A 14,801-nucleotide genomic window follows, 5' to 3' on the forward strand; every position below is an offset into this window, starting at 1 on the left:
CTGCTGGGAGCACTGGTGCCTTTTTTTCATGCTGGCTTCACTCCAACACATGACCTCTTCTTCACCATGATTTCCAAAATCCTCTCTTTTCTAAATTATTTAAAAACACGTGTACGCAGACAGTTATCTATGCTCAGGAGTGTGTACAGTTGTGAATAAAGCAACAGAGAGGGGACTCCGTTTTTGCTTAACCTTGTGTTTGATAAGCAGATGCACATTAAACAGCTTTGATTTGTCCTCAAACCCCATCCTCCAGTGCTGAAAAATGAAACCAATGCAGAAGTGCTAAATCTTGTAGTTCCTTTAATGGCCACTTGAAGCTCGATCCCAATGGCTTTTATGTTAAAATGCCAAATTTTGCAGCAGAAATAAACATGTTTACAACCTTTTGGTTTTGGTCTCGACTGCTAGTTTCTTCGTTAATGATAATTGTATAAGTTTAGGGCCCCGCTAGCAGAGGCTCCAATTTGCTGTATACTCACCATGCTTGTCCTTTCTGAGTTTTGCCATTTATTTAAAGCCATGGTCATATGTAATTGCACACAATGATAGGAATGAAGGAAAAAAAGTCACAAAGTCACAAATCATCGAGAAAAGGTGGACGAATGATCCTGCACTTTTCCCATCACTGAAAAGCCTGCAAATCAAGAGCACAAAAAGGAACATAACAAAACCAAAACTAATGAAAGAAAAATTAAGCGAACGTCAACACTGACGCTTTAAACAAAATCAAAATGAAACATTCATGATGATGTGACTGACAGCGGGTCTGAGACCAAGCGCAGCCAGCCTTGTCCTCATGTCCGCAGCACTTGCAGGTGCAGGGTCTGGTTGTCTTGATAGTTGTAAATAGTAACCCAGTCCACCCGTGATGTAAACCACTGCCAAGTGTACAAACTATGCATTACTCAAACACCTGAACCAAGGTTTCCCTGTTAGCTTGTTTGTTAACTGCTAAAGGTGGCTATCTGACCAGGCTTCATTTGTCTCACTCAGATCATGTGTGTCTTGTCCATGCTCCGCCTCTTAGTCTTCACTCATTTGGCAGGGAGTTAAACAGAGTTAGGCACCACCAAGATGGTGACATTTGGAACTGCCCCCATTTGAGCATCAAACCTGCTCTTTTTAAAACCTATGGGTAACATCATCTATATGTACAGTCTATGGTCTTTTCCCTAGGCTGCTCGAAATCTGAGCTCTGGCTCTGGGCATTTGCAAACTGATATCCCTTGTGACTGCAGAAATCTTTTTGTTGTTGTTGTTTGTTTGTTTTTAGGGGAAACCAAGTAGCTCCTCTCCATGGAACAACACAGGTGGGTCTGGTGAGGTTTACCACAGTGTATCCAGGTCTCAGCCAGTGGTCAGCTATGATAGGTTGTGTGTCCAGATGACAGCCAGTTTCTCACTGGATAGTCCTCATTCAGGTCTTATTGGAAATCAAAAGTTTACAGGAGATTGCTACACACAACTTTAGTCTGAATTACAAAGAAAAAAGAAAGAAAGACAAAGAAACAAGTGGTTCAGCTTCACCAGACGTTTTCAGATCTGCCAGCCCCTCTCAAAGTACTGCAACAACAAGGGCAGTTCACAGTACTTCTGATTGATTTTCCTGCCTTTATTCACTTCAAAACAGCTTCCACGTCTCCCACAGATGGCTCTTTGGACTTTATGTTGGCTTGTACTTTTTAAAACACCCAAATCTTCATGGAAAAAAGCCAATGCTAAAACCAAGAGGAGACATTCAGAGATATTTAATGCTTAAACAGTCAAGAAACATCTGTCAGTTACAAGTTCCAATATTTTTTGCTCACCCAAAAAATACACATTATATGTTAAACATATGAGATTGTACCTTTTGAAGTATTGCACAAAAGGTACAATCTCATATGTTTAACACATCCAGATGGAAATACCAGAAAGTAAAATGTGATATCCTGAACTGTACAGCAAAAAGAAGTGAGTGCCATATCGTTCCATGACTTTTGGAGGAGATTGTAGTTCTCCTTCTAAGTGTGTGTTCCAGTGTCATATCGTCCACTGTTCTGTCACATCCCTCAGTATTCCAAAATGGTTCTACACCAGATTCTTCTTGGAATATATCACATCTTATTCTCAGTGTCGTGATAACCAGGTAGCCACAAACAAGGAAGGGCTGCTAAAATAAGTGAGGACTGGTTTTTACCCAGTGTACAAATCAGTCTTGTCCAAGAATTTTCCCAGACGACTGCACCTAACGAAACATCATCATAATTCAACATAACTGAGTGCTCCTTCTTCTGGTCACCCTACTCATAAAGGCCTATAGGATTCTTGCATGATTTTCGTTAATAAGAATCTTGTCATATTTCTCAGAAATTTAAATGACCTGTAGGAATCCTATAGGAAGTATAAGCAGGTGTGCGCATAACTGGTACTCAGGTGCTTGTGAGTGTAAAATGCATGATGCACAGCAGAAAACAGAGAGAAGTGCTTCTCTGGAAGAATGCAGTGACCACAGATTGTAGGAAAAGCTCATCCCTCCATGTTTTCTACTGTGTGTCATTTATTTTTAGCAAGCAAAAACATTCTTGTGTATGATTTCTTTAGAAGAAAATCATACCATATTCCTAATAGAAAAAAACAAATCCAACAAGAATTCTGGGAGGATTTCTATCAGAAACTGGAACAACCTTTCCCTCTAGGAAGCTTAAATGAATTCTGTAAGAGTCTATTCCTATGGGAAATCATACAGATGAACCAAACTAATAATAATAATAATAATAATAATAATAAAACTATATAAAACTGAAGCATAGTGAGAGCATTCTGAAGACTGATTGCAAATAGATGTTGAAACTTAACTCATATGCTCATGACCACCTTTTCATGCTACTAGACCTTTATAGACGCCAGCGTCAAATCTCGTGCATAATCACGTTCTCACTGGGGAGGCCGAGATTTCGTTGTCAGTGTAAACAAGCGTTTGCAGCAACTTGTTTGCAACATTGCGTCGTTATGGAGGTGAGCTCAAACAAAATATGTATTTAGGTGTTTAACTAAGATAATCATGAGTCTTAAATGTGAGTTTTATTTAAAAAAAAAAAAGGTTGTGTGTCAGGAACCGGTTCTTTTCGGGTATCGTTAAGAAATGATTCGATCCATCAACATCAATAGCCTTTTTTGCTTAACTATTCCCTTATCGGTCTTTCAGAGTGGCCGTTGTTTTTGAGGGTGTTTGTCAGGAAAATGATAATTGCTCTGCATTGATTACAGATCCTGCAGCGGGTCTATATAATCAACCGTTTCTGCAGCGCGGCTTTGCTTTGAACCTTGAACCAATGAAGCAGTGCTTCGATCTTCAATCTGCTGCTTCATTGGTTCTTTGTTTTATTTTGCTTTATCTTAATTTTTCCCTGCTAAAACCCTAAAGCCCTGTTTACACATAGACAGTAAACTCTCCCGGAAGCGTCCCGGCAGAGATTTTGCCCCCTCCGGGCCGTTTTAGGGATCAAACGCTATAGTTAACACCGGCGCACGGGGGCGTGGTTTGGTTCCGGCTTCACCGGGAATCGTCGAAAAAATTATTCAACATGTCGAATAATTCCGGGAGCGCTCCCGGAGAAGTGGCCTGATGACGGAGACAACGCAAACAACGGCGTTTGATACTTTTTAATGGCCGTGTCATCCCGCTCCTTCCTGTAGTGCCGCAGTTTACACCGCCGTAATTGGCAGCCGGCGTTGTATCCCTAACCAACGGCGTGTAAAACGGCGATAGAGCCCACATCGGCGTCCTCAAAGGTGTTTTAACCGGCGACAGCAGCAGACAAAACGGCGGCGCTAGCGGACAGTACGCTGTTCTAAACGCCACCTCCCGGTTAACGGCGTTCCAAACGGCCGATAGGCTGCGGTCATTATAAAACGCTAACGCACTGCATGCAGGTCTCTCACTCGCGGCCAGCTCCAGATATTTTTGCAGAGAAGCTCCAGTATACCTCCTAAAATAAAATTGGCAGCGGCAAGGACTTACCAAGAGGTCTGGTTCAGAAGCAGAGGGTAGCCCTGTGGTGGAAACGAGCAACACGTTGAGGAGGGGAAAAGGAGAGAAAAGAAAAGGCTGAGAGATGAGCTCCCTGTCACTCCCTCCCCCTGCACTGACAGCTGCTTCAGCCTATTATACTCTGGGGGCGGTGCCTATAAGCAAAAGTTCCTGGAGTAATACAGGATTTGCCTGGATAAATCCAGCGGTACACAGGGCATTATCGGCGGCAGGAGAACACCGCCGTTCTCACGCGCGTCTTAACCTGTGATTGTAAAGGATAGAACTGGGTATTAACCCCCGCTGTCTGACGTGTGCCGGATGCTACGGCATCAAAACTCCACTTTATTCAGCAGCGTTTTATCCGCGTATTTGCGGCTAGTACAGCGCTCAAAACGCCGGCGAAATACTCCGCCCCTTTCCACTGCGAAAACAGCCGGAACTACCGCGAACTTCGGTCTACGTACTACCCGCGGCAAAACCGTCTATGTGTAACCTGGGCTTAAAGACCATATGTCTGTGAGTAATATTTACCTTTTTTTACCTTTTTTTTATGTTAAACCAACCTGTTATCTTCTGAAACAGTTGATAGATGTACTTTCTAACTTAAAAATGGGACCGATGCTAATGTGTTAGCATGTCTATGGCATTTTCAATGTTAAAATTAGCATTAAGCTGAGACATTATCAAGCTTCCCTCCCTAGCACGCAAAGAATTCTTGGATGCTCTAAAACCGCGAATAGTCATTTGACAATAATTTTTCATTATTATGAGGACAATTAGTAAGTAAGTAAGTAAGTAAATTTTATTTATATAGCACCTTTCACAGACAAGAGCCACAAGTACACCACACAAAACATCAGACAATGGCTGAGACATAAAAACATAAAACATAACATAGGATAGCAGAGCAGCCCAAAAGCTAAGCAAACGCTTGAGTAAAAAAGAAAGTCTTAAGTTGGCTTTTAAAAGTATCGACAGAGTCCAGTGAGCGCAGAGAGAGCGGGAGACCATTCCAAAGCCTGGGAGCAACAACCTGGAAGGATCGCTCTCCTCTGGTTGCAAAATGGGTACGAGGAACCATCAGCAGATTTTGGTCCACAGACCTCAAAGCCCTGGCAGGGGCATAAGGCTGGATAAGGTCACAGATATAGGGAGGCGCCTGGCCATGTAGAGCTTTAAAAGTTAAAACCAAAATTTTAAAATTGATCCTGAAGGACACTGGCAGCCAATGAAGCTCCTTTAAAATTGGGGAAATATGAGTCCTTCTGTTAGCTTGTGACAGAATTCTTGCTGCAGAGTTCTGTACCAACTGCAGTCGATGCAACTCCTTCTTGTTTAGACATGAAAACAAACTGTTACAATAGTCTAAATGTGTTGACACAAAAGCATGAATAATAAGCGCTAAATCATTTCGAGACACCATTTTCCTGAGCTTAGAGATGTTTCTTAATTGAAAGAAGCAATTCCTCATCAGCTGTTTACAATGCTTGTACCAACGACATGTCTTTGTCAAAAATGACACCCAGGTTTCCAAGACATGATTTAGCAGACTGGCCCTGGTCTCCCAAGTACTGCTGAATACCTGGAATATGGGCATCAGGGGCAATAACCAATGTCTCTGTTTTGTCTGCGTTAAACTGAAGAAAGTTATTCGTTAGCCATTGTTTAATTTCCGCCAAACAATGGAGGAGGGAATCAAGCCTCTTAATCTCAGATGGCTTAAAGGAGCAGTAAAGCTGGATGTCATCCGCAAATAACTGGTAAAAGACATCAGTAAATCTTTGAATGATCCTACCTAAAGGGATCAAGTACAATAAAAACAAAATGGGGCCCAATACAGAACCCTGAGGGACTCCACATAACAGGTCCGCAGACTCTGACCTTATCTGGTTAGCAAAAACGCTAAAGCTACGCCCAGACAGATATGAAAAAAACCACAGAAGAACTGACCCCGACAGTCCGACATGATCCCTCAATCTATTCAGCAGGACCTGGTGGTCAACAGTATCAAAGGCAGAGGACAAATCCAAAAGAACCAACACGGTGGATTTCCCAGCATCAGCAGACATCATAATGTCGCTGGACACTTTCAAAAGAGCCGTTTTCGTAGAGTGTTGTCTACGAAAACCGGATTGAAACCTGTCATGAATGTTATTCAGTTCCAGGAAGAGTGTCAGTTGGTCTGAAACCACCCTCTCGAGGATCTTAGACAGGAATGGGAGCTTAGAAATAGGTCTAAAACTACTTAGCTCCATTTGATTTAAACCTGTTTTTTTCAGTAGAGGCAACACTATGGCATGCTTAAAAGCACTGGGAAACACACCGGTGGACAAAGAAAGATTTACCATTCTAGTAACGCACGGACCAATTACCTCAAATACCTTAATAAAGAGCCTGTAGGGAAGGATGTCCAATGAGCAAGAGGAAGGTTTCATCTTGCTCACCAATGCCGAAATATCAGCAAGTGTCACAGCCCTAAATGAAGACCCAATGCTGGGAACAGGCTCAATAACAGTAAAAGTACCACACAGGGAGGGTGGAATTTTATCCTTAATCAACTTGATTTTGTCAGTGAAAAAACTCAAAAAAGCATTGCTATCAGCTTCAGAAAACACAGGAGTTGTTGGGAGAGGGTCGTAACACGGACCCGCAACAGGGGGCGCAAATGAACGGACAATGGATAAGACAAAGAGTAACAATTTAATGTTGTGAAACGCACAACTGAATACAGACACAGATAATGCCAATTGTACACAAGGTGACGTGCGGGCAGGCTCGAAGATAGGAGACCTCTGGCGATCGGACAGCCGGGACCCACACAGCTTCCACCACCAACGGCCTGAAGAACACCGGAGCCGCCAAGTCCTGAGTCCCCAGGTGGTCACCGTCTTCTGTTGCAGACCCTGGTACTGCTGGCAGAAGATGACAAAAACAGTTATGATGAGTGTGTATCCACACACCCAGTAATCCTTTTTCTACAGGTCTCCAAGGAGGGAAAACCTCCACCTCCAAACAACTATGTGCAGGTCCTGATACTACTTATCCGTGAGGAGAGAAGTACGTCGTCTCCTGTTGGATCTGCAATCCCAGCCTCCAGCTGAGGAAAGGTCCAGGAACGCCTGCAAGGCAATCAAAAACTCACTGTGCGATCAGCACCAAAACTGCAGAGAGGTTTACCTTCAACGGTAGGTGATTTCTCGGCGAGGAGGTGGAGTAATGATCCGGCTTTTGTAGAGCTGCAGGTGATTGGTGACAGCTGGTGTAAATGAGTGACAGCTGTCACTCTCTGTCTCGGCGCCCTCTCATGCTTGAAGCCCGCACTCCAAGCAGGGCGCCGACTGGTGGTGGTGGGCCAGCAGTATCTCCTCTTCAGCGGCCCACACAACAGGAGTAACTGAAGCAGCAGGACATACAAGAGAGTTGATTGTATCAAACAACACTCTGGGATTTATTAAGTGTATCATGATATTATTTTATACTATACTTGTCTGTGTCCTTCGACAAAACATTTCATCTGCATTGTCCCAGCCCACCCAGCTGTACATGAGTACCAACCATGGCTGGGGAAGTAAAGCGCTTTGGGGTGGTGCTCCATTCATTCAGGTAATTGTCAGTTTACCCACATATACTTACACCTGCTGTATCTGTGTACTGTCAGTATAACTAAAGTATACGTACTTAGGCTTTCCACTATGTTTATGAGTATACACCAAATATACTTAAATTTTTCAGTATACTTGTCAGTGTGTAAGCTAAGTATACTTTTAGTATAACCTGGTAAGTATGTCTCTGATAAGTGCATAACATGTAAACTGAATGTATACTTGCTTATTTTTTAGTTTAAAAGGGGCATTCTTAGAGTCCAGATGAGTCTGGGAGCATGAGCTGGTGCCACGCTTTGCCGCATACACAACAACAACCACATACACATCATGGCAACCACCCAGGCAGACAACCGGTCCAACCCCACATCTCCAAAATAACCATCTATCAACCGCTTCCAGCTGAAATATGGATACCATCTTAGCCTTCTCCAGCCAATGGGGGTCCTCAGCACTTGCATGCTGGATCATGCATCAAGAAACACGCCACATGGCCAATATGTCAAAGCTGACACTTCCTCACAGTACTCCTCATCACTTCGTGTCTTGTAACCGCTCACTTGCCAGAAAGTCATTCGAGCAGTACCCAAGGTTAACTCTGAACAGACCTAAATGGTAAATGGACTGCATTTATATAGTGCTTTTCCATCTGCATCAGACACTCAAAGCGCTTTACAATTATGCCTCACATTCACCCCAATGTCAGGGAGCTGCCACACAAGGCGCTCACTACACACTGGGAGCAATAGGGGATTAAAGACCTTGCCCAAGGGCCCTCAGTGATTTTCCAGTCAGGTGGGGATTTGAACCGAGGATCATCTGGTCTCAAGCCCAACACCTTAACCACTAGACCATCACCTCCCCATCACCTAGTACCAACGACATCCCGTCACTGCCTTAGATCACTGGGTCACGTCTAAGTTTCACAACGATACAGTCAGACGGGAAGCACTTTACTGCTAGTAAACTACAATAAACTGCCACTTTAACTAACTGTTCATGCTGCTATTACATTTTTAAACTGTTATCAGCCACTGTTTCTGAAATCTCACAATTTGTTTCTTTGATTTTTAGCCTGTTCGTTGTTTGATTTTCCACTTGCAGGCCCTCCATCTAAACACTTACTATGTAGCAACCTACTGCCCAAATATTTACTGTAGTGTGTACTAAAGGTACATGAGGGAGGAGTAGGGACACAATTTGGACTTACTATGCCACCGCAATCTTTCCCATCCTTGCATCTAGATGCTTACAGATGATATACAGTATGCCACAAAAAATTTCTGTTTTGCACCAGCAGACTTCTTTCAATGGTTCCTGATAATAAATGTATTTTTGCACAATATCACGGCCCCTTGGATGCGAATAATTGCCGGTTTAGAGGATCATGGTTCTTGGGTTTACACAAGGTTGTGGAGGTAAATGCAGCATATGCAATACTTTGTACGTCTACATTTCCTTATGATGGACACATAGACTCCAGTGTGTGGGCTCGGCAGAATAACTGTTCACCAAAAAATGTAACTTTCTAATGTCAAAGTAGAAACTTATGCTGAATTCCTGTGCACTGTTCCTTAGCATGTCCTCTGTCTTGTATCCCCCCCCACCCGCCCCTACCAAGATTGTTTTGTGACTCATTCTGTCACATATCTGACACAGAGATGTCCTTCACACCAGCAGGCTGGTAATTAAATATAAGACGAATGTGAAGGCACTCACACTAGAGAGTAAAACTGCCATTGCCAACCTGTTAAAGGCCTTGGCATTTCACAGCAACCTGAAAAGCCGTTTGTCATGTCAAGAACAGGCCAGCACGACGCTCTCATTGCTTCTATTAAGGCTTCTTTCCTAACATTTTATTACCTCACTTCACAAAGGCCACAGCAACTCTACAAACATCTCTTATTGACATTGTGGAATATCTTACAGCTCCCATGTGACCAGGGGCATAACAAGTAATTATGCCCGCCAAGGACGTGATAAAATCATTGGCGTTTCATTTATCGATTGGTTGATTTGTCTGTCTGTCTGACTGTTAGCAGGATTACATCTAAGGGCCCTGTCCCACTGGCATTTAGGAGGATTTGCGTATGGATTGCACACAAAATTGGCTCATATTCGCTTAACATCTGCAATATGCGTGAAACATGCTTGTATGAGTCGGCCGACTCCCGCACACGTCCGCAATTATCTGCAGAGGCACGTTTTTCCATTTCCAGGATTTTTGAGCTGCACAAAATTTTGCCTGTGGATGACATCCGCCTTACATACTCCATACATACTCAATTCATACACAATACATACTCACTCTATGTGCTGTATGTCTACTGTTAACCGCTGATATCCGCAACTGACGGGGATTTGCGGCTTGACAGCAGAGTGGGACAGTGTGTAAAACAGATATATATCGTGCCCATCACGTCCACATCACAAACTAAAATATGCTGTCGTGACTGCATACAGATTGGCCATGAATAAAGTGTTTTTATTACATCTGCTTTGCAGCTGATTTGTGGACAATCTGTGAATGCATAACAAACACATCACGTAAACCCAAAGTACTATATGTGGCAAAAAGCGACATACCTGCCAGTCAGTGCCGGTCGGGCTGTGGAGATCCACAAAGACGTAATAGCTGCAATCGTGTCTCCTCCAGGACTTTTATTTAACACCAACAAAAGGAGGAGTTGCTGTTTAGCCACGACTCACGCTGAAGTCTGTTTTCTGTGACACTCTCTCTAAAAAAAAAACACCGTCTCACAACCCGAGCGGCTTCCCCCCTCCCGCTCCCCAAACTCATGAACAGTTAACCCTTACATGACAACATGAAAATTAACTCTGTGATCAACTTGTCCAAGTCCAGCACTTGCTCCAGAGGCTATATTGTTGTGTAAATAGTGATGCCGAAAGGCCCGAGTGAGCTTATTTTATGACCGCAATGCAGATGCCGTGCACGCGCAACATGTGCGGGATGCATTCATAATACACCCGTAATACTGCAGTGATAATCTCAATGTGTCGGATCAGTTTCCTCACTACATGCGTTATACGAGGTCTGTTAGAAAAGTATCCGACCTTTTTATTTTTTCAAAACCCTGATAGATTTGAATCACGTGTGCTTGCATGAGCCAACCTTGAACCTTCGTGCGCATGCGTGAATTTTTTCACGCCTGTCAATTGCATCATTTGCTTGTAAGCAGCCTTTGTGTGAGGATGGGTGGAGTCTCTCGTCGTTTTTTCTTTGCAAGGAAATGGCGGAACGACTGGAGCAGCACAACTGCATCAAATTTTGCCAGAAACTGGGCGACAGCCAGGTGGAAACCATTCGGATTATTCAGACGGCTTTCTGTGACGATCCTATGGGCATCACACAGATTAAGGAGTGGTACAACCGGTTTAAGGACGGCCGCACAACGGTGGAGAGCGCGCCGCGCTCCGGTCGACCATCAGCATGCTGAAATGACCAGATCATTTCCACAGTGAATGCTGTGGTGATGTGGGACCGTCGTGTGACTATCCGAGAAACTGCGGAAGAGGTGGACATCACCACTTTTTCGGCACATTCCACTGTGACAGAAGATTTTGCCATGAAAAGAGTTGCAGCGAAATTCATCGGCACGAAGCTGATGGCGCAGCAAAAGCGCCTTCGTGTTGAAGCCTCACAGGACATGTTGTGACATGCCCAGCTCTTCCACCATTCGGAAGATTCAGACGGCTTTCGGTGGCTTTTCAGTCGTGTGACTATCCGAGAAATTGTGGACGAGGACGTCGTGCGCACAAAGGTTCAAGGTTGGCTCATGCAAGCACACATGATTCAAATCCATCAGGTTTTTGGAAAAAATAAAAAGGTCGGATACTTTTCTAACAGACCTCGTATAACCGTGATTGTTCATCATATATTTGCTATATATTATTAAGATATCCATAATTCATACTGGGACATTTGTCATTTTTGGCCATTTTTGTTGCGGACGACAACGAACGCCCGTAATTTGTATGCTCAATTCATGCGCAATTACAAGTAATCCTCTCCCCAGTGGGACAGGGCCCTAAACTACTGCACTGATTTTGATGAGATTTTCACCACAGGTACATATTAGGCCAAAGAAGATTGCATTAAATTTTGGAGGTGATCCGGATCCGGATTCTGAATTAAGTTTCACTTTATATATGGTTTGAAGGATTACTGTTAGCAGGATTACATCTAAACTACTGCACTGATTTTGACGAAATTTTCAACATAGATACATATTAAGACATAGAAGTCACCATTAAATTCTAGATCAAGTTTCACTTTATAGGCTTTTAAGGATTACGTTGAAACGACTTCACGGATTTGCACCAAATTTGCACCACAGGTAGATATTAGGGCATGGAAGACTCCACTGAATTTTGGAGGTAATCCGGATCCGGATTGGCAGATGTCAGAAATCTCTGACTGCTCTTGGTTTTTTGTTGTTGTTGTTGTTGGGTTGGGGGGGTGTCAGTTTTGCATAAGCTATCAATGTCAAAATACTCATTGATTACTCAAGCATCTGTTTATTTTCTGTTTATTTTCAAACATTTAGAAACAATTATTCCTGAAATAACTGTCATTTTGTAACAAACAGTGAGTTATATTTCCTGGAGCAACTGTTTCATGTTATGTTTCATGAATTAAAAAAATATTTGTCAAAATCATTATTGAAATTTAGTCTTTCAAATGTTTCACAGCAGGCCTTCCTTTTAAGGTTTCAGGTGCTTTGAAATAGTGAAATGACAAAATTGTTTCCTGACATAATTGTTTAATATGCTTGTTAATTTCATCTCATGTGTTTTATAGCATTGAAGTAGTTGGTGTTTATTTTGGTGTTTATAACATTTTCAGTGAATCATACATTTATTAGAATATTGACTATCTGCCAACACTCAGCCCTGATCTGATACTTGTGTTTTCCTCAATAATACACTTCCACAAGGCACACGTACATTAAACACAGTCTAATTTATATGCCTGGCAACTAAACAGTTCTGCAATATATTAAGAAAAAAAACTACAGTGCATCCGCAAAGTATTCACAGTGCTTCACTTTTTCCACATTTTGTTATGTTACCTGCCTTCTTCCAAAATGGGTGAAACTCATTTTTTCCCTCAAAATTCTCCACACAATATCCCATAATGACAATGTGAAAAAGGTTTTTTGAAATTTTTGCAAATTTATTAAAAACAACAAACTAAGAAATCACATGTACATAGGTATTCATAGCCTTTGCCATGAAGCTCAAAATAGAGCTCAGGTGTATCCTGTTTCCACTGTTCTTTAAGATGTTTCTACAGAGTAATTGGAGTCCACCTGGGGTAATTTCAGTTGATTGGACATGATTTGGAAAGGCACACACCTGCCACACAGTTGACAGTGCATGCCAGAGCACAAACCATGCATGAAGTCAAAGGAATTGCGTGTGGGCCTCTGAGACAGAATTGTCTTGAGGCACAAATCTGGGGAAGGGTACAGAAACATTTCTGCTGCTTTGAAGGTCCCAATGACTCTTCCTAGAGCTGGCCACCCATCTAAACTGAGCGATGGGGGGAGAAGGGCCTTAGTCAGGGAGGTGACCAAGAACCCAATGGTCACTTTATCGGAGCTCCAGTATTCCTCTATGAAGAGAGGAGAACATTCCAGAAGGACAACCATCTCTGCAGTAATCCACCACTCAGGCCTGTATGGTAGAGTGGCCAGACGGAAACCATTCCTTAGTAAAAGGCACAAGGAAGCCTGCTTGGAGTTTGCCAGAAGGCACCTGAAGGACCAGACCATGAGAAACAAAATTTCTGGTCTGATGGGACAAAGATTGAATTCTTTGGTGTGGATGTCAGGCACCCAGGCACCATCCCTACAGTGAAGCATGGTGGTGGCAGCATCATGCTGTGGGGATGTTTTTCAGCAGCAGGAACTGGGAGACTAGTCAGGATTGAGGGAAAGATGAATGCAGCAATGTACAGAGACATCCTGGATGAAAACCTGCTCCAGAGTGCTCTTGACTTCAGACTGGGGTGACAATTCATTTTTCAGCAGGACAATGACCCTGACTAGTCAGGATTGAGGGAAAGTCCACCTTTGAATCCAAGCATGGACTCAAAGGTGCTAACTTGAAGAGACTGGAGAAGATAGCGGAATTTATTATAGGAGTCTACATACCCAGCTGGTTTAACACCAAGATCAACTCCAGCTGGATTGAAGGACCCAACCATCTGCTGTACCAGCTACTCCAGCTCAGAAGTCAGAGGAATGATGTGATGGACCTTGTCATGCCCACAGTGAGGGTGTGCTCCAGACCAAGCTCTGCAGCTCTGACCAGTCTGGGAGGAGACAGCCAGTCAATAAGATCCTGGAGATTAGAGGTAGAGGTGACCAGTGGAGCCAGCTTGGGGACAACAGTGTGAGGCTGAGGAAGACCCCAGTCATCAACTCAGCTGCACCTACTCTGTGAGAGCTCATAAAGTGGGACACAGACACCAGGGAGCCTCCTTTGACCTATCAGCTTTCTCCAGAGATTTTCAATTGGATTCTGGTCTGGGCTCTGGCTGGGTCACTCTAGGACATTCACAGAGTTGTCCTGAAGCCACTCCTTTGATATCTTGGCTGTGTGCTCAGGGTCATTGTCCTGCTGAAAGATGAATTGTCACCCCAGTCTGAAGTCAAGAGCACTCTGGAGCAGGTTTTCATCCAGGTTGTCTCTGTACATTGTTGCATTCATCTTTCCCTCAATCCTGACTAGTCTCCCAGTTCCTGCTGCTGAAAAACATCCCCACAGCATGATGCTGCCACCACCATGCTTCACTGTAGGGATGGTGCCTGGCTTCCTGCAAACATAACTCTCATGATCTGAGAGTCCTTCAGGTGCCTTTTGGCAAACTCCAGACAGGCTGCCATGTGCCTTTTACTAAGGAGTAACTTCTGTCTGGCCATTCTACATTACAGGCCTGGTGGTGGATTGCTGCAGAGATGGTTGTCCTACTGGAAGCTTCTCCTCTCTTCACAGAAGAATGCTGGAGCTCTGACAGAGTGACCATCGGGTTATTGGTCACCTCTGTGACTAAGGCCCTTCTTCCCTGATCACTCCCTTTTGACATGTGGCCAGCTCTAGGAAGAGTCCTGGTGGATTTGAACTTCTTCCATTTATGGATGATGGAGGCCACT

The sequence above is a fragment of the Thalassophryne amazonica genome, chromosome 8 (assembly GCF_902500255.1).
Source record: "Thalassophryne amazonica chromosome 8, fThaAma1.1, whole genome shotgun sequence".
Classification (NCBI taxonomy): Eukaryota; Metazoa; Chordata; class Actinopteri; order Batrachoidiformes; family Batrachoididae; genus Thalassophryne; species Thalassophryne amazonica.